At 47.2% G+C, this 19,602-nt stretch overlaps 1 protein-coding gene across 48 annotated transcripts in view; it reads left to right on the top strand.

Annotated features, from left to right (window-relative positions):
* The first annotated feature begins 1,694 nt into the window (after positions 1-1,694).
* Positions 1,695-19,602, top strand: part of LHFPL2 (LHFPL tetraspan subfamily member 2) — a 285,866-nt gene continuing 267,958 nt past the window's right edge. For 4 of the 48 annotated variants that reach the window (XR_008698773.1, XR_008698772.1, XR_008698777.1 and 1 more), the window contains exons 1-3: positions 2,778-2,996; positions 3,102-3,210; positions 13,145-13,247. The gene's annotated coding sequence lies outside the window, so the exon portion shown is untranslated. The other 44 variants (XR_008698794.1, XR_008698792.1, XR_008698797.1 and 41 more) reach the window with 31 other exon arrangements.

The following is a 19,602-nucleotide window of genomic DNA, read 5'->3' as shown; positions in this document are numbered from 1 at the left end:
TCCAGCCAATACTAAGTGTGTTCAAGTACTAATTATCCTTCCCAATCACCACTTAAGCTTTAAAATCTATTTTTTGTCCAAACTCCTCATCACGCAGAGGAGTTTTCACTTTGGTAGATTGGTTCATTTTCAAGCCGCTGAGAGACCAGTCTGCTCACTCTGTCTTCACCCCTTACTGATCAGGGGAGCACGTGGGTTTGACTGACACAGACGTACCTGCCACACGCCTTTCACCTTTGCCCTGTTTCCGTGGGTGCCACCCACCAGATGACACAAAGCAGGGAAGAGAGCAGGGCTCACGCTGCCCTGGGCCTGTCAGGGCCCTGTGACCACCAGGAACCTGAAGAGAGTTTCATTCCCAAACTAATTCACTCAGGATACCAATAGATGAGCTTAAGATATTTCATGTAATATCCTTTATTATTTTTCTGATAATCATTTTAATCCCTTTAGTGAAGTATAGATGATCTCAGAAGTGTTATCCTAAAGGAGCATAACTCCCCCGCCCCAACTCCAGGTCTCAACAGAGGGGCTAGTGTGCCGTCAATCACATCACGAGGCAGGCACCAGCCTCTTATTCACACCAGGGTCTTGCAGAGCAGAGCAGAGGAGAGGGAATAAACACACATGTGCCACCCCTGCGGGGTGAACAGGACGGATTGTGTTTTTATTTACATTAAATGAATCAAGTCAAAGCTTAGTTGCCCCTGTGCCAGGATGTTGTAGTTTTTGTTGGGCTCATTCACGTCCGCACCGTGATATGTACTGGAGGCTGGGAACAGGGCAGCTGATGGTAGCAGGGTGGAGCAGGGGCTCTGAATCAGACCCCACCCCCAGGAAGCTCACCCACTGGGGAGCACAGGTGGGAGCCCAGCAGACAGGAGGAGGACGGGGTCCTGGGCAGGCAGAAGGGAACTGGAGGGGCTCAGAGTCAGAGGCAGTGCTCCTCCGCGCCCGGCAAGGGAATTCATTTAACTTTAAATTTGAGCTGCTCGTTTTTGTTCCACTAATGAGAACAGTGAGTTTGCTCTATATAAACTATTTTTACATTTGATTAGAGGAGCCCCTGATCTGTTAGGGAAAGCGCTGGTTTTGTATGAAAACATCATTTTGGGGGCTACACAAGAGGGCATCTGGTTTTTCCTGGTTCTTAAGCCAGAGCTTGAGTGAAAAGCTTTGGACTTAAATGCATGCAAGTGATGGACATATGCAGCCTCCACATCCAGGAGGAGACGGGTCCTTCGTGGTGGGACCTGCCTGTGTTCTATCACCGAGGCCCAAAGGTACTCCTTCCCTGCAAAGACATGGCTCCCCGGGCAGCCAGAGCCAGGAGGACACACACAGTGCCTTAACGTCCCCACCAGATCTCTGTGGCCCCCATAGGCCCTTTCACTGCTGAATGTCTTAGCATGCTGCTGCTGCTGCCGCTGTTTCGTCACTTGGTCATGTCCAAATCTTTGTGGCCCCATGGACTGTGGCCTGCCAGGCTCCTCTGTACATGGGATTTCCCAGGCAATAATACTGGAGTGGGTTGCCATTCCCTTCTCCAGGGGTCTTCCCAACACAGGGATCGAACCTGCATCTCCTGCTTGGCAAGCAGATTCTTTACCACTGAGCCACCTGGAAATACATGTCTTAACATGGTGATTTTCCTTAAATTCACAGATCTTTATTAGAATAAATAATTTAAAGGGATTTTTTTTTTAACCACTGGGGTAAGGGGGAAACTAATGCAATGGGTTGTCATAAAAATACAATAATGCTCTTAATAAATAAACACAGTAAGTACTCAGTAAATAAATAAATTGCTCTTAAATTAGCTCTCAGAACTGCTCCTGGACTGGAAAGAAAGAGTACTGAAGAGTTAATAACTTTTGTAGTAAATGCTTTAATGTCACCAGTGCCAGGGCTGTGACTTTGGCAACCCTGGCCTGGAGACAAGGAAACTCCCCGAGGGCAGGCCTGCTGGTTCCCTGTGTGCCCAGGCCCCACAGGGGTGCTGGGTGACGCTCCACCTGACTGGTAACTACTGGTCCTCTCCGCCTGCCATTTCCTCCAAGAAGAATCACAGCTGCACTCTTCTTCTCACAGTTTGTTTTGCTCGTGTGCCTGGAGACCCCAAAGCAAGGGAAGCATTCACAACGAGATAAATGTATAAACACAAGAAGAAACCAACATACACATCCTCTGCAGGACAGTTGGGAAATCACACAGGATCCAACCAAAGGAAGAAGCCAGGAAAGTCAATAAACAAGTTGGAGGAGATGCAACGTACAGAGATGAAATGTTTAGAAGAAATAAACACTGAGAGGAGGAAAAAAGAGGCAACATGGAAGGTCTTGAGTTAAAAAGTTCCCTGAGCCTCTATCTCCAGGATTGTATCTGAGGTCCCAGGGATCAGAAAGTCACCCTCCCAGGAGACTCTGTGTCACGAATGCCTCGAAATTTCTCCTCTCTGCCTCACAGCCCTTTCTCATCCACTCGGTGCCCACATGGGCCTTGTTCTGGGTCGTGTAATTTTCAGGGATGCCATGTTTTGCTAATTATTGAGGCAAGGCAAGGAATCAACCTTCCTTGAGGACACGCTATATGCCAGACACGGTTTGACTTTTTACAATGGCTACCAAATTGCTCTCAGTAATATCTCATCATGAGATAAATGGTCTTACCATTTTAGAAAGAATTTTGCATAAAGTCCCACAGCCAGTAGAGTTGGAAGTGAAATCGAGTTTGCTCTTAAAAAGCCCCTACCCCTCTACTCTGTCTCTCTGTAACCTCTAGTCCCCAGATTCCTTCCCTTCCCTGTGTCCTGTGCCTTTAAGGATCATTTGCAGGGAGTCCTGTTCTGACTATTTAGGGCTGAGGAGCCTCAGGTGAGTGACACTCAAAACTAGAGTCAGAAGGTCGGCTCGGCACAGCGCTGGGATGTGTGGAGGTCAGAGAAGCCTGTGAAGAGACAGATATGGCAGTTCAGCAAGAGCTATGAGAGTCAGAGGGTAAGAAGCTAACGGGAAGCTTAGAATATAAAACACATTTGAAAGGAGTTGGAATTCCTCAGCCTGGAGAGGAAGTTTATTCATGTTTTTTCATATATTTCGTAGGAAAATCGCCTTCCCCCATGCAGGTCTCTGTGGCTGGTGACCATCTTCCCAGTGAACGCACAGACAGAACCCACAGCACAGTGCCCAGGGGAGGAGAGGAGACCGACAGGTGGGTTCTCAAAACACACTGAAGCTTCTCTTGAGGGTGCTGGCTGGAACGTGGAATTGAACATCTTGTCTTGTTCTGTGACCAGGACTTGTTTCTGGTCAACTGGTCTCTAGTTACAATCAGGTACCATCTTGCTGAATGCTGGAAAGGGATGTGGTTCTCACTAGCCACCCTGAATACTGCCTTTTAAATAATGTCAGTAGGACCCCATTCCCCCTCTGTGTTTAGGGCTCTGAGATGAAGCATAACAAACACTTGGGATACAGATATTCTGTAAAGTTCTGTTTGTAATGATTTCTCTTTGGGGTTTGGGATGCAAGAAGCTGATGCAGAGGTTAGCCTGTGTGTGTGGACTTTCTTATGAGGAATATTGCTTTATGAGGATCTCGCCTTAAAAAGAGGAATGCAAATAATGACTACGGTTCAGATGGTATATTTTGGTTTAAATTGTTACATAGAGAGCTCTGTGTTGGTCAGCAGGACCTGGTTAGAGAAATGCTTTGATTTCTGTAGTTAATTAAACATTGTTGCCTTAAGTCAAAAGTTAAGTGGCTGAGCTGTAGTAAATTATGTTCCCAACTCCTCTTATCGGCTGGGACGGACAGACATTCGTGAGAGGTCATTCCCTGCTTCTTACACAGCGGTGGTGGGTGTCTCCCCTGAAGGCAGGGTCTGGTCTGATGCTGAAGGAGGGCTGGACTGCTGCGGGGCTGCTGCGGGCTTTCAGGTCAAGTCATCGCACTGACCACCCCTGTGCACAGCCACCCCGTCACCGCGCAGAGCCGAGTCAGGGTGTACTTAGAGCGCCGGACGAGGGGGAGGGCGCTCTTGAGACCGGATGGCAGGGTGCAGTGAACAGAGGTGCCAGCACCCTGTCTTCCTTTGTCACTGATGTTTTACACAGAACACCAGTAGTGACTAGAGCTTGACCTTTTCCTAGTACTTACTACCGAATGATTTCAGAATTCTCGCTGCTTTGACAGGCTTTAGAGTGGTTCATTGTTTTGTCTTTCTTTCAGTACCAGAAGAATGAACTTTCTCATATATTTATTGGTTCCTAGGGCTCTTTTTTGAGTGGCCTGATCTGGTCCCCCCCTCTGCCCGCTCCAATTTCCCTGGCCCTGTCATGGGGACAGAGAGGGGGGACTGGGGTGAACAGTAGCTCTAGCTGAGGTTCGTGCAAGGCAAAGGCAGCCTTTGGACCTGAACCATCATCTCAGCTGAAGCTGCCAGTCCTCCCGTTTCTAGGTGGTGCATTTCAAGTGGTCCTTGCTTTATCCTCTGTCTTTGGAACCATGTCAGGAGGCAGGTAAAAGAGGAGGAGAGGGGCGGGCAAGAGCCTTTTCCTTTCTCATGGACAGAGCCAAACTGAGACTTCTGAGCCCCCTGGGAAGGCTAATAATTTGGCGCTCTTTAAAGTGATGTTCTTTCAATATTGGAATATTAATATTGGGATCGGAGCACTGGGGGAAGGGGCAGGGGGGAGCTGGAGAGGCAGGGTCACTGGCAGCTGCTCAGTCATGTCCCCTGTGACCCCAAACTCAGCAAGTCCAGCCCCAGTGGCATACCCCTCTTGGCAAAAGCAAAGCCCTACAGGTGACTGGCTCGCCCTTCTCAGAGGCAGTTTAGCAACCCTTGGCTTTTTATAAAGCATATCGCTTGGGGTGATCTCACCCCCCGAGGGCCATAGCCCACCCAACCCCACACAGAAGCAGATTCTGGCGACCACACCTGTCTCCCTGGCGACCATGCTTTCATACCTTTGGACCCTCACCCAGGGGCTGGTCCATCCCTGAGTCTGGAGTTACTCTGCACGGGAGCCCCGAAGCCCCTTTGCTCCAAGCCAGCCTCAGTGGAGGAGGCCATTGCTCTCTGGATAAACAACTTATTATAACTGAAAACTCTCATTCCACTTTTAGCCTCTCCCTTTCCAGTATGAATAACCCCAGTGCCTTTCATCTGACTCTGCACTTCAGTCAGCTCTTCCAACCTGCCGGCACGCCCATGATTCCAGGCTTGACCTGGGCTGGCCTCCTGGCATAGTTCCCTCCCTCCTCTCTCTGCTCTTTGCTGGACTAGCTCATCTTTCAGGTGTAAACTTAAAGGTTTCTTTCCCTGGGAAGGTGTCCCTCTAGCCCTGCTGCACTGGAACTCTGTTCCGGACATGCCCCTCTCCTGTAAAAGAGAATGTCACACTTACTGCTATTCGTGTATAAATGTCTGTCTTCCCCACCAGACGGAAGTCTCCTGTCTGGTTTGTTTCACGGAACATCTTTGTGTTATCTAGCATGCTTGGCATTTAGACAGGACTCATTGAATGAATGTTCCGTTTGTTGAATTCAAAGGACATACCTTCTGATTTCAGGATGACCCTGCAGTCCCTGACTTCAAAGCATGGCCCCCGTCCCCACCCCTCCCACCAACCTGCAGACCATGTTTACTCAGCCCGATGGCAGCCTCGCCCCATTGCCTGCTCCGGGGAAGCATGTGTCTGCAGCCTTGGCTATCTTCAAAGGGTTTTGTTTGGATCAGCTGGAAGGACTTCAGCACCTTCATCAAATCCGGGTGAACATTACATTGTCCAGACTCCTCAGGCAGGTTTTGTTTACCCTGGGATTGCCTCCAAGATATCAGCTGATGGCTTCCAATTCTTTTTATGGTCTCACATTTGGACAGACTCAGATTTTCCTCCTTCATCTTCCAAAGCTTCCCTAAGATTTTCTCCCTTCGTTTGTTCAAGCGTTTTTGTAAATGCTTTTCCCCACATGACTTTCCCTGCAGACCGCTGGCTACGTAGCTTCCACCTAGTGCTGAGAAGTCCTGCTATGGCAGGGACTAGCTGCAAAGGGCAGGTGGCATGTTTTCTGATGCTCCCTAGTTATCCATCCATCTTTTCCCCTTTCACAGTGTGGAAGTTGGTGGGTTTTTTGGTGCAGACATAGTGGAGGTAAACTAATGGTTTCCTGAAGGAAAGTGGAGTGGGAAATTTATTTTTAAGGTGGGGGTTGCGGTTAACAGAGATCCAAGTTCAGTCACCAAGTGCAGACTAGGATATCCTGAACCTCAGGGAAAAGTGTTGACACACATATACTTAGGAGACTTCCCTGGAGGTCTAGTGGTTAAGACCCTGTGCTTCAGAAGGACACAGGTTCAATCCCTGGTCAGGTAACTAAGATTTTGCATGCTACTGGAAAACCACATACACACACATGTATTTAAAATACACACGTACATTTGATGGGCACCTACTGTGTCTAGCATGGCTGGTAATGAAGATACATAAGCCATGGTCTTCACCCTCAAGAAGCCTACAGTCTGTTAAGACAATGACAGTGGAGAATGGTGAGTGCCGGGTAAAGGTGGGGGGGAGGAGTCAAAGACAGGGAGAGTAGAACCATTTGGGTTGCATGCATGTCCCCTGACATGTGGCAATGGGACCTAGAAAGCCAGTTTTAAAAAGCCTCAAATCCCTGGGGCCCAAGGTCACAGGTGTCTTCCTGGTCATTGAGATTGATTGGATAGTCTCATATTTTTCTCCCAGCTGGACTCAAACCAAGAGTCAGAAAACCAGCCCCACACAATACCCCTGCCTCACATATTGATTACCTATTGCTGTGTAAGAAATTACCACAAAATTACATATAGAGAAAAAAATACTATGTTAATACAAAGAATGTTGCCTGTCATCCACTTTTATAAAGATCAAGTCATTAGCCACTACAATTGCTGATTGACAGTGTATACCATGAAAGAAATGCAGGATGAGGCACTTTGTGCTTTGGGGGAAAAGGCCCCTGAGAAAGCTAGATATGTCTCAGGAAAACTTGTTTTGTGAACCTGGATTCTTGCATCTTCCCATACTTAGAAAAGCATTGAAATCATTAACTGACATAATTCCTCATTAGTAGCATCTGCTGAGATGTCTTCTTGATTGCATGTGCCCCTCAGCCAAAATCACAGATAGACTGACCTTCCCCCGCTTCAGAGCAGCTCCTCAGAGCTATTGCAGAGGCCATCTCCCAGGCTCTCATCCTCAGAAAGACTCAATTCACAGCTCTGACACGTTTTTAAAGTGGAGTATGGTTGCTTTCCAAGGTTGCGTTAGTTGCTGCTGTACAACAAAGTTAATCAGCCCCGTGTATACATGTATCCCCTCGTCCTTGGATTTCTTTCCCGTTTAGGTCACCACCGAGCTTTGAGTAGAGTTCCCTGTGTTGTGCAGTTGCCTATTTTACACATAGTATATGCGTGCACACTAAGTCGCTTCAGTCATGTCAGCTCTTTGCAACCCTATGGACTGTAGCCCGCCAGGCTCCTCTGTCCGTGGGGATTTTCCAGGCAAGGATACCTGAGTGGGTTGCCATGCCCTCCTCCAGGGGATCTTCTTGACCCAGGGATCGAACCCACGTCTCTTGTGTCGCCTGCATTGGCTGGCAGGGTCTTTACCACTAGCACTCCCTGGGAAGCCCAGTACAGTATATATATGCCAATCCTAACCTCCTAGCCCATCCCAACCATCCCGCTCCTTGGCATCCATATCACAGCTCTTACATCGCTTCTTTCCATAGTCAACAATCCCCTCCCATTTCTGAGGGTCAGGAATCTGGGTGCATCTTGCCTGGGTGTCCCTGGCCAAGGTTTCTCATGGGGTGCCCATCTTAATGAAGAAGTGATTGAGTTGGGGAAGGAGAGTGGCAGGATTCAAGGGAGAGCTGAGGACCCATTATAGAAGCCATAATCTTTTATCACCTACTTTATCTGAAGTGACATCCATTACTTCCGCCACGTTCTGTGTGTTAGAAGTGAGTCACTAAATTCGGTCCATTCTCAAAGGGTGTGGTGCCAGGGGCAGGGACCCCTGGGGGCTGCCTTCGAGGCTGCCCACTGTGCCCTCTCCAGCCCTGTTCTCCCTTTCTCATTGCCACTTCAGGTTGTGGTGTGCTTATAAAAAGGACTGGTGAGTGCGTCCCTCTTTTCTCTGTGTCGCCAAGAGTGGGGAATGGCCTTGCATCATGTCAGCGTGTCAGGCTGGATGTTCTGCTTGTACAGATGGGGGACCCAGAAGCCTTGGTGGGACTGGCAAAGCCTCCCTCACAAGAGGCCAACTACTGAGTGGGAGGTGGTAAGTTTAGGAAGAGGTTGTTTCTGAATACATTTGGCTAGAGGACAGCCATTTTTCAAATTATGACTTAACACCCCGATCTGTCCCTTGATGCGGCTAAGTCATCTACCATCTTATAAAGATGCTTGCAGTTGCCTTGAAGGCACAGGACTGAAGAGCTGACTTGCAGAAGGGTTCGGTTTCTTGTGCCATCTCAGGACTAAGCCTTTCCCATGTGGTCACAGAGGCCAGACTGGCCTTGGTACCTTTCCCACCTTCCCTTTCAGACCTTGCAAGCCCTTCCTGGCTCTGTAACTCGGCATAGTCACTCTAGTACCCAGTCATCCTTGTCTCCTATGAGTTCTCTACCAGCTCCAATCCATCCTTGTCACCATCTTGGCTGAGAAGCACTTAAGTTACAACTAATTCGTGGGGGCAGGCAGAGGCGCTTGCTTAGCCCAGGGTTTGGTCTTTAAGCTCCATAGTTATAAGGTGCCATAGGGAACAACAGTTGTTATAACACAATTGTGACTAATGAACTTACCCACCACTCTTAAAAGGTGTCATGCAAATACCTCAACCCTAATTAAACCAGCCTGCTTACTATGCAGCCGCCTCCTCCTCTTAGTAATCCTCCAGCTGATTTCCAGTGTGCTAAAAATGCCAAATAAGATGCAGATCAAATTCACTTTCATGAAGTTGGAGGGTAAACCCACTAACAAAGGAGCTGGCAGAACTGGAGCCCATTAACAGCGGATACTGACATAGACTCTTCAAAAGAAGATGATTTGAATATCAAAGATGGGAGAAAGGCCCTAGGAAACTGATGAAACTCTGAAATGTTTTTGCAAAAATATTCCTCTTTATCTTCCTGTCATTGAATTTAAAATGGAAGACATACTGCATTATATAATTTTATCAAACAGTTCATGCCCAAGAAACACAACTCACTCTTTTGGTTAGTCTAAGAATTAGTGCACAACTACACAACTATATTTTATGAAATAGATCACGTTTTTGTAATTTTTGGTTTTGTTCAACGATGAAGTTCTAATCAAACCCATCTCCTTTACTATTTACTGTGACCTTTTAGATAAGGTCAGTGTGAGCAGTGATACGCGGAGGAAGGCAGAAAAGAAGAAAAAGGAATATTTTAAGCAGAGGCAACAGCTAACAGGATGTGGAATTGAGCTTTTCCTGTTGTCTCAGGTGTTGGCTAGAGCTTCAAAGGTGAAGTCAATGTGCGATAAGAATCCCCACATCTAAAAAAGGTGCTAAGGATATCCCGCAGGACTTGTGAAGAGAAGGCTAGAGGTTCCTAAGAAGGAGTTCTTTGTCAGAGGAGCAAGCTATGTTTTTCCCTTCCCTCCCCATGGGGAAGGGGATCCAGCCACCCAAATCAAGCAAAGTGGGGAGTCAAGGGAACCTCAGGTTTAGGGGTGTTTTGTAAGAAAGGGAGACAAACTTGCCTCTTCATTTCAGAGAAGCTTGCTGAGTGGTGAAACACATCAACCTGCAGAGTATTAATACTGCTGTCAGAGGGGAGGGTGCTCAGGGTGGTGGGAGAGCTTGCCATGTGTCTCCTGGTGTTTGAGGTATGAAGACTGAAAAGCAGGAGGCTAGCTGGAGCTGGGTGACAGGGTCATCCCCTCACCTTCACGGCTGTAGGGATAGCAAGATGAGTCTTTGCCCTTTGAAAGGCTAAAAGTAGAGGAATCCCATGCTTGCTTTAGTAATTAGAGGGCTACCGTCCAGGGAAGGGGGTGGGGGATTGAGCAGAGAGAGACTGAGAGATCAGCTGGAGAATGCAGTGTGGCATGTCTCCACAGGGGCAGTGGGAGAAGGTATCTCGGAAGTCCCATTCATATGCCCTATGGAAGAGCTGGACTGAGGATGAAGGGACTCCAGACCCTCACACAAAGGCCACACACAGCGCACACGTTAAACATGATGACCTCTGTCTCTTTGCTCTCATCTTCCCTCATCTGTTCAGTGCTAGAGGATCCCAAAGCAGGAGGGAGGGGGAGAGAGAAGGATGAAGGAACAAGCCATGCGCCCATCCCCACTAGAGTCTTTTTAAAAATTTTTATTGATTATTTTTGACTGCATAAGGTCTTCACTGTTGCATGCAGGCTTTCTCTAGCTGTGGTGAGTGGGGACTACTCCCTCGTTGAGGTGCAAGGGCTTTTTATTGTGGTAGCTTCTCCTGTTGAGGCACTTGGGCTCAGTTGCCTGGAGGCATGTGGAATCTTCCCAGACCAGAGATTGAACCATTGTCCCCTGCATTGACAGGCAGACTCCCAACCAGTGGACCACCAGGGAAGTTCCTGACTGCAGTGTCTTAACCCCCATGTCAGACCCTAGCCAGAGGGAGGGAAAGTGAAAGTCGCTCAGTCCTTCTTTGCAACCCCATGGAATTCCCCAGGCCAGAAGACCGGAGTGGGTAAACTTTCCCTCTTTTCCCAATGCAGGGATCAAACCCAGGTCTCCTGCATTGCGGGCAGGTTCTTTACCAGCTGAACCACAAGGGAAGCCCAAGAATACTGGAGTGGGTAGCCTATCCCTTCTCTAGCAGATCTTCCCGACCCAGGAATCAAACCAGGGTCTCCTGCATTGCAGGCAGCTTCTTTACCAACTGAGCTATCAGGGAAGCCCAAAGAGGGAAGGAAGAAATGGTAAGTTGGAGGTGAGACTCAAGTTTGAGTATTTATCAGTGCTTTTAAGATCCTAAATTGGAACTGTTACGGTATCTGAAAGTGACTGAAGTTTTGAGATCCACCTAGAGAAATCGCCAAAAAACAAGGAAGTAGACACAGAGCTCGTTTAAGGAGGAAAAAAAAACACACAAAAAACTGATGATGTGTTTGAGGAAAAGTAATATTCCAGTTTGCAACAGGGAAGTTTTTCTATTTCACAAATGTACTTATTCCTGGAATTTCATACCCAAGACAGCACTCCTGCCTTGAAACTACACACTGTCTGGCGGGAAAACTGGAAAGAAAGCAAATGGTTACAACACATGTCTTATGGGAAAGTGCAGGGCACTATGTGAGCACAGAGGAGGGCCGCTAACCCGATCCTGGGGCTAGGCAAGGTTTTTAATGAGGTGACATCCTGGCTTTACAGAAAAGAAAGAGCTGAGCAGCAAAAGCGGAGGAGACCGGGGCGTGAAGAGAGATAGGCAGGGATGGGGAAGTGTTGAGGAGTTGACTTGTAGTCGTGTTGGTCATGTGTCAACTGAGACAAAGAACGCACAACCTAAAAATTGAGAATTACATAAGGCAGACTTTAACCTGGGAGGCAGCCTCTCAGAGAGCTCCGAGGGACTCCTCCAAAGAGATGAGGGAGCAGCCAAAACATAGAGAACTTTACAAACAAGCACACCAAAAACAAGAATCAAATGCTTACTGATAATGAAAGAAAAACTGAATATCCGAAGGAAATGAATTTAGCACTTTTCTGTATGTATACAGGAAGATGCAGGAGTCTGGGCTCTTTGAAATCATTCCTTTGGTATGCACCATAGCCATCTAGGCCAGTATCCTGCTTTTCTCCATGGTGAATCCCCCAAGGGTGCACAGCTGGGGGTGACTGATCTGTTTACTGACACAGCAGGCAACATTTCTCACCCATGTGAGTGAATATGGAGCCCTGCCTGTGGACTACAGATGGTGATTTGGCAACATCAACCGAAAGCAGAGTTTGGAGTCCTGTGGGTGGATCACATGCCCCTGAACAAGCCCTTGATTCTAGATTCTAATGAGGTGGATGAAACTGCAGCCTATTATACAGAGTGAAGTAAGCCAGAAAGAAAAACACCAATACAGTATACTAACACATATATATGGAATTTAGAAAGATGGTAACAATAACCCTGTGTACGAGACAGCAAAAGAGACACTGATGTATAGAACAGTCTTATGGACTCTGGGGGGGAGGGAGAGGGTGGGAAGATTTGGGAGAATGGCATTGAAGCATGTATAATATCATGTATGAAACGAGTCGCCAGTCCAGGTTTGATGCACGATACTGGATGCTTGGGGCTGGTGCACTGGGACGACCCAGAGGGATGGTATGGGGAGGGAGGAGGAGGGAGGGAGGGAAGAGGGAGGTGGGAGGAGGGTTCAGGATGGGGAACACATGTATACCTGTGGCAGATTCATTTTGATATATGGCAAAACCAATACAATATTGTAAAGTTAAATAAAATAAAATTTAAAAAAAAAGAAAGAAAAGGCTGTGGATACAAGTTGGTCACATTGGGGTGCACGCGAGAATGTCTGCCCCCAGAACCTCAGCACCTCAATCCTGTTCTAGGACTCTGGGGCAGGTAGGGACCTGAAGGCTGTAGATGAACAGGTGAATCCCCCACAGAATGATGTTCGAGGGCTTTAGCCCTTGACCTCAAAAAGAGGAGCCCTAGCCCTAGTGACCTGCTGCTGCTGCTAACCACTTCAGTCGTGTCCGATGCTGTGAGACCCCGTAGACGGCAGCCCACCAGGCTCCCCCGTCCCTGGGATCCTCCAGGCAAGAACACTAGAGTGGGTTGCCATTTCCTTCTCCAATGTATGAAAGTGAAAAGTGAAAGTGAAGTCGCTCAGTCGTGTCCAACTCTTTGCGACCCCCTGGACTGCAGCCTACCAGGCTCCTCCGTCCATGGGATTTTCCAGGCAAGAGTACTGGAGTGGGGTGCCATCGCCTTTTCCGAGCCCTAGTGACCTGGGCTTAAGTAATACAGCCACACAGACTCTCTGGACCATGGTAGGCAGTTTTAAGGTTTAGATCCAACAGACTGAGCAGATGCAAGTCTTCATTCTGTCTTATCCCTTTCAGAGAGAGGCGAGGTGAACCCTAGAAAAGGCACGGCAGAAAAGATAAGGAAACAGAGGTTTATTCTGGTGCCTGGAGCATCGCCGATGGAAACAGAGCCTTTAGGGTATGTGTTTTCCCAGCAGCAGGTGGCCCCTGGCTGACGCATTACCCAGATATTCAGAAAGATAACCCTAAGGGGAGTCCAAGAGAAAGAAGGCACCAACTCCAAAGTGTGGGGCTCAAGAAAGGGTCTTGACTGTCATGTAACCATGTGCCAAACAGTTTCCCCGTAAGAGTTAAAGAACTCCCAAGAGGGATCCCCAGTGTTTTGAGGAATGAACAGAGGAAGAAAAATGGGACCTGATGGGGTGGGGAATGAAGCAACAGGAGGGTGTGTTCCCATAGAAGTTGAGGGAAAGAGTTTAGAAAGTTGATGGATAGAAGAGTAGAAAATACCCATTGGATTTGGTGGTGTGGGGTGGTAGGCCACTGAGACAAAACCTGATCTAGGCCAGTGATGGATTCAGGAGCCCAAAGGCCCTGAGCTCAGGTCTGAAGGAGATGTAAGGAGCTAGAGGGAAGGGGAAGCCCTTTCCTGAAGGCTGCCTATGAAGAAAAGGCACTGGTGTGAGAGACAAGTGCGCATAAGACAGCAATGGCATGAAGGAGGGTTTTCTCTTTGGGAAATCTGAGAGCCCCTTTGAATGATGACGGGGAAATAGGAAGGAAAGGTTGAAGAGGTGAAGAAATGAGTCATGACTGATAAAACCAGCACTCAGGAAGCAGGGAGGGAGGGATCTAGAAGAGAACGGATAATTAGTCCTAGATAACGACAGGGACAGTCTCTGTCTAAGCTAGGGGAAGGGCAAAGGGCAGAAGAGATGGGGTGAGTATAGATAAATGATAACTGGAGGGGCAGAAAGGTTGGTGTTTGTTTGCTTCCCTGGTGGTGAATAACATATCAATGAAAGCACTTAATGCTTTCAAAATATTTGTAAAAATATTTCATTTAATCCTCCCTACAAACCAAACAAGTCCTCTGGTTGGTTCCAAATCTCGGTACACTCCCCAGGGGCTCTATTACTCTTGGCTCTGGCTTGGTGCTGTCTCCTCCTTCATGGCGAGAACTCGCTCAGATTAATCCAACAATGTGGGGAAACCCAAACATTGGCCCTCTTACAGCTGCTGCCATTGAGGGAATCCAAACAACAACGGGTTCGTTCCTACCTTGCCTCTGTGCCACAAATTTCTTGCCATTCAGTGGCAACCAGCACCAGTGTGTGGGTGAGCCAGCAGGCAGTTGATGTTCTGACCTGTTGCAAAAAAAAAAAAAAGCCTTGACAAAATCCAGATCTGTATTAGATGCATGGTGCTACCTCTTGGCTATAGTCAAGGAATATCCCCTGACTTAATGGGAGTTAAGAGATGAGGTCTTAACTTGAAATGAGTTGGACTGAGGACGCCTTGATCAGTTACCCACTTCACTTCCTTATAGCCTGTCAATACTCAAAGAACCGGAGGCGGTAGCCATGCTCCATCAGTCTTGCAGATTCCAAGCGGTTGTTAGACCCACGGTCTTGCTCCTGGACTTTTTACCATTCTCAGGCAGCACCGTTTCAACCATTTCTGCAGTCCCCTAGATATTCATGATGGGAAAGAGGGGAGAGGAGCAAGGTGAAAATTGCAAAGGCGGTGAAAGGCCGAGAATTGCGTTGGATCAGAAGAGCATCCCTGTGGCTATCAAGTCAGGTGACATCCATCTGCTTTTGTGCCCGTGTTTTGTAGGCTACTCTGAAAGAGAAATTTGAAAATGTTTTGAGCCATACTGGCATCATTTGACTAAAAAGTCACTTTTAAGAGCAACATTATTGGCATATACAGACATGTATTTGGGTCGTAGTTGTTATTTAATTGCTAAGTTGTAACTGACTCTCTCCTGGCCCCCTGGACTGTAACCAGCCAGGCTCCTTTGTGCCTGGAATTTCTCAGGCAAGAATGCTGGAGTGCGTTGCCGCTTCCTCCTCCAGGGGATCTTCCCAACCCAGGGATCAAACATGAGTCTCCTGTATTGCAGGCAGATTCTTTTACCACCGAGCCACCAGGGAAGCCCCACATTTGGGTTACACATTCTGATACATTTGTTAAGAAAGTTCATTATTTTATGGTCATACTTTATGCAGTCTATCAAGCAGTTTATCTGACTGTTAAAAATGAAGCTCTTCCAGCTGAGATGGAAAGATTTAATGTGGATTCAGTCTTCAACTTTGTGCCAAGTATCTTTAAACTTTCCAGTCCAGAAGAAGATTGAGGCTTTTTGACATTATGAATCAACAGTGTGGTTAAAGGTCATAGGTTTAAATAATCTGACACAATGTAGCTCTGATTTGTACATTCAAGAGGCAGATCCTTTTGACCCCAGAGCATGGGTGAAACTGCTAATCCTGATATGGAAGCTCCAGAAAGCAAAATCACTTTGTTTTAAGGTGGCTGTTTGCCTGGGTGCTGTGCTTTAATGTAAACCAAGCAGGTTCACCATGCACTAACCAGGCGAGCAATGAAAACAAGCTGGGGCATTACACCTGCTTAGGGAAGCCGACCTGGTGACCCAGGGCAAGCGGCACAGGAGATCTTCTGGGCCTTCCCGCATCACCTCCTACCCTTCCTTTCACTTCCATCCATTTCGGCAGCCAACCCGGCGGTCTTCCTGCACTCTTTCCAGGCGCCGTGTTAAGTGCACTGGACCCAGACTTGGGCTCCTCCAGGCCTGGCCCTTGGCACGGTCCCCGCAGGGTGGACACACTGCCTCTGGCCCTCCTACTCTTGGCTGTTTCAGGGACCACCTCTCAGTACCTCCACTGGACAAGGCCCAGTCTCTCTGGAAAATAGCCAATAACTGCAGGAGTCTGTAACTCCTGCCCTGTGCAGCAGGTGGGTGTGGCAGAGAGCCAACAAAACACATTTCTCCAAAAATGTTGAGATCCTCAGTTTGTAAGTAGATGTCTCTCCAAAGAGGCCCTTTTGCAGGCTATTGTGTGGCCGGAGCAGTGCCTGTGTTCCCTGACTTTTGCACTAAAAACCCACATAGGCCCACTTTACGTTTATTAAGCTCCTGATACACGCACATCATCACAAGTGTGCCACTTGAAGTATGTCACTCTGGTTCTCTCTGCTCCCTGAAAACCCTCCCCACCTCCAGGGCAGAGGCAGTGCCACCCAGGCCCCATCTGCTTGGTGTCAAAAGCTCTTTCCTCTCATGAAAACTTCACATGACCATAGGTTTGGGCTTTTTTCCTTCACTTTGGAAGAAAAGAAAAACATGCAGGTAAGAACACTGCTGGGCTTCCCAGGTGGCTCAGTATTTAAAAAAAAACTGCCTGCCAAGCAGGAGACGTGGGTTTGATCCCTGGGTCAGGAAGATCGCCTGGAGAAGGAAATGGCAACCCACTCCAGTATTCTTGCCTGGAGAATCCCATGGACAGAGGAGCCTGGTGGGCTACAGTCCATGGGGTCACAAAGAGTTGGACACAACTAAGGAACGAGAACAACAAAGGACACAGTTGTGTTGTCAGAGTGATTATTTGGCTTCTGGCCAACTCTTGATCTCATGGTGGGCAGAGAGAAGGCTTGGTAAAAATCAGCTCTGTTCCTCCTTTTTGTCAATTCAAGCTGAAAAAATGTAAACCAGCCAAGTCAGCAGAGCCTTTGCCCCCAAATGAAGGCATTTACGGTATCAAAGAATATTTATTTGAGACATTTCAACCTGGATTTCCTGCGAATGAATTGGAAGCAAATGAATGGATAAGATCTGGATGGAACTGGACTCTCTTCATTCACACAGTTCTTTAGAAACCAGTGCCCCTGTTTTGGAGGATGGGTCTGGGCATTGGAAGAAACCTTGCACCACCTTCTGATGTGCCCTGGACTGAAATGCTGCTTCCCTGGTCTTCAGCCTTGGAGTGGACATCAAGACTGGGTTAACACTTCAGAGTAGATTCTAGGATAGCAAGGTTTTCTCCTCCAAAATTATGATGTTAATAATCCAAAGCAGACTGCTGTGGATTGGCAGTCTGGCAGCTCAGGCAGCCAGCCCTACCTTAACAACACAGAGTTAACAGAAACACATTTTATTTATAGTTTCTCTTGTGTTATATTTGATGGCCATTTCCTCCACAAAATAAAGACTGAATGAGGCATAAACGTTTCTACTCATGATACATGGTTCAAAGCATGCTTAAAAGACTAATGCTCATTTTGTCTGGACTCACACATCGATTACATTTCTAGCAGATGTAATATCCTGACATTTCTCCATCTAAGTCAATCATACACGTTCATTTGGCACCTTCATGGAGGACAGTGTTTCAGGTTGGCACGTGGAAGCCTTAGTTGGGCTCCTTGCTGTGGGGAAAGTTCATTGGAGTGCTGATGTTGGCAACTGACTTCAAAATGCAATCTTTAAAGCAGATGAATTGATGGGTAGATAGGATTTTTAAAAAAGTATTTGGTAACACATGTCTAGCAAAATGCTAATTGTGGAATCTACCTGATAGGTATATGGGTGTTCATTGTACAATTTGCAACTTTTCTATATGTTTGAAATTTTTTGTAATATGACACTGGGGAGAAAAATCCATGTAGCTCTGGCCACTGAAGAGCAAAGATGTTCTCTCAGCTCTCAGACTGGGAAGACCACAGAATATAATGATGTAGGTTTATTGAGTCCTCACTGCTCACTAAGCACTTTCTGTGTACTCTCTCATTTGTGCTCACAACCACCTGTGAAGTACCATCCTCCTCACTTTATAGATGGGACAGCAAAAGCTCAGAAAGCATGAGATGCTTGTCTAGAGTCACATAGCTGGTAAGCATCAGGTTCAGGATTTGAACCCAGGTCTGCCTGCCTCCAGAACTCAAAGCCATGACGAATGCACCACACTTGAGCCCCAGATGCAGATGGCTGGTATGGTGCCTTGTGTTGGGAGGAAAGCATTTGATGCTTGGGAAAAGTGGGAGAAATGCCCCATGCTAGCCCTGCCTCCCCCTCTAATGGGTTTCAGATAGTTTTATTCTTTAATTGTCCTTTAATTAATAGATACCCAGACTGCCACCTGGGAATTTTATTCTGGCTTCATCTCTCTCACTTTTTTTCCCCCTCACTTTAAGCAAGAAGTTGATTTAAACAACAAGTTGCTTGGCTTGAAAACTATATAGAATGCATTCCTTTTAGAGTAATTATCTCCAGTTAAGGACAGATTGTCCCACATATGAGAGCTACAAACAAAAATGTTATCAAACTGCCTGTGGTTTTACAACAATAAATGATAAAGTTCCACAATTGAACACACTATGCAAGGATTTTTATTTCGTTTTTTATTAAACAGTGAAACAGCAAAATAACTTACTGGAATATAAAGATAAGAGCTGAAGAAGCATGCTATTAATGCAAAGGGAAAATTTCCACAGAACTAGGAAGTTTTTCCCATCCCATCTCTGCTTGAAATTGATCAAAACCTACCATGGGCTATTTAATTTTTTAAAAATGCAGCATGTTTGTGCACATATGCCATTCCTAGATATACAGTAAAAGAATAGGGAAAGGAAAATAAAATAGAGGAAATTGTTCTATGGTCAGGATATGGTGGAAACAGATTGTGGTTTTCTAGTTGTGAACACACTCTTGGTCTGTAGGAACAAAGTTCTGGAGTCAAGTGGCTGCTGGTGTTGCTGCTGCTGCTGCTGCTAAGCCACTTCAGTCGTGTCCGACTCTGTGCGACCCCATAGACGGCAGCCCACCAGGCTCCCCCGTCCCTGGGATTCTCCAGGCAAGATCACTGGAGTGGGTTGCCATTTCCTTCTCCAATGCATGAAAGTGAAAAGTGAAAGTGAAGTCGCTCAGTCATGTCCGACTCTTAGTGACCCCATGGACTGTAGCCTACCAGGCTCCTCCGTCCATGGGATTTTCCAGGCAAGAGTACTGGAGTGGGGTGCCATTGCCTTCTCCAGAGTCAAGTAGCAGGTTCCTTTTATTATTATTATTATTTTCTTGACTATGCTGGGTCTTGTTGCTGCTCGAGCTTTTCTCTAGTGCTCAGGCTTCTCATTACAGCAACTTCTCTTGTTGTGGAGCAGGGGCACCGGGGCCCATGGGCTTTGGCAGTTGTGGCTCCCAGGCTCTGGAGTTCAGGCTCAATAGCTGAGGCCCATGGGCTTGATTGCTCTACCACATGTGAGATCCTCCTGGATAGGGGATTGAACCAGTATCTCCTGCCTTGGCGGGTGGGTTCTTTACCACTGAGCCACAGAGAAGCCCAAAGTTTTCTTCTTAATAGATGCCATAATTGCATCTTCACCCTCCATTTCCACCTGTGCAGGTGTGTCTGTTTCACTGACTGCTCATCAAATCAGAATCTGGTGTGTCTCCCTGAGAAAGCCTGGTGTTAACCACTGGCTTCCACTAGGTGATATAAAAATGCCTCTTG

The sequence above is a fragment of the Bubalus kerabau genome, chromosome 10 (assembly GCF_029407905.1).
Source record: "Bubalus kerabau isolate K-KA32 ecotype Philippines breed swamp buffalo chromosome 10, PCC_UOA_SB_1v2, whole genome shotgun sequence".
In the NCBI taxonomy this organism is placed as follows: domain Eukaryota; kingdom Metazoa; phylum Chordata; class Mammalia; order Artiodactyla; family Bovidae; genus Bubalus; species Bubalus kerabau.
The sequence above is the reverse complement of the archived record's forward strand: the minus strand, read 5'-3'. Positions and strand labels throughout refer to the sequence as shown.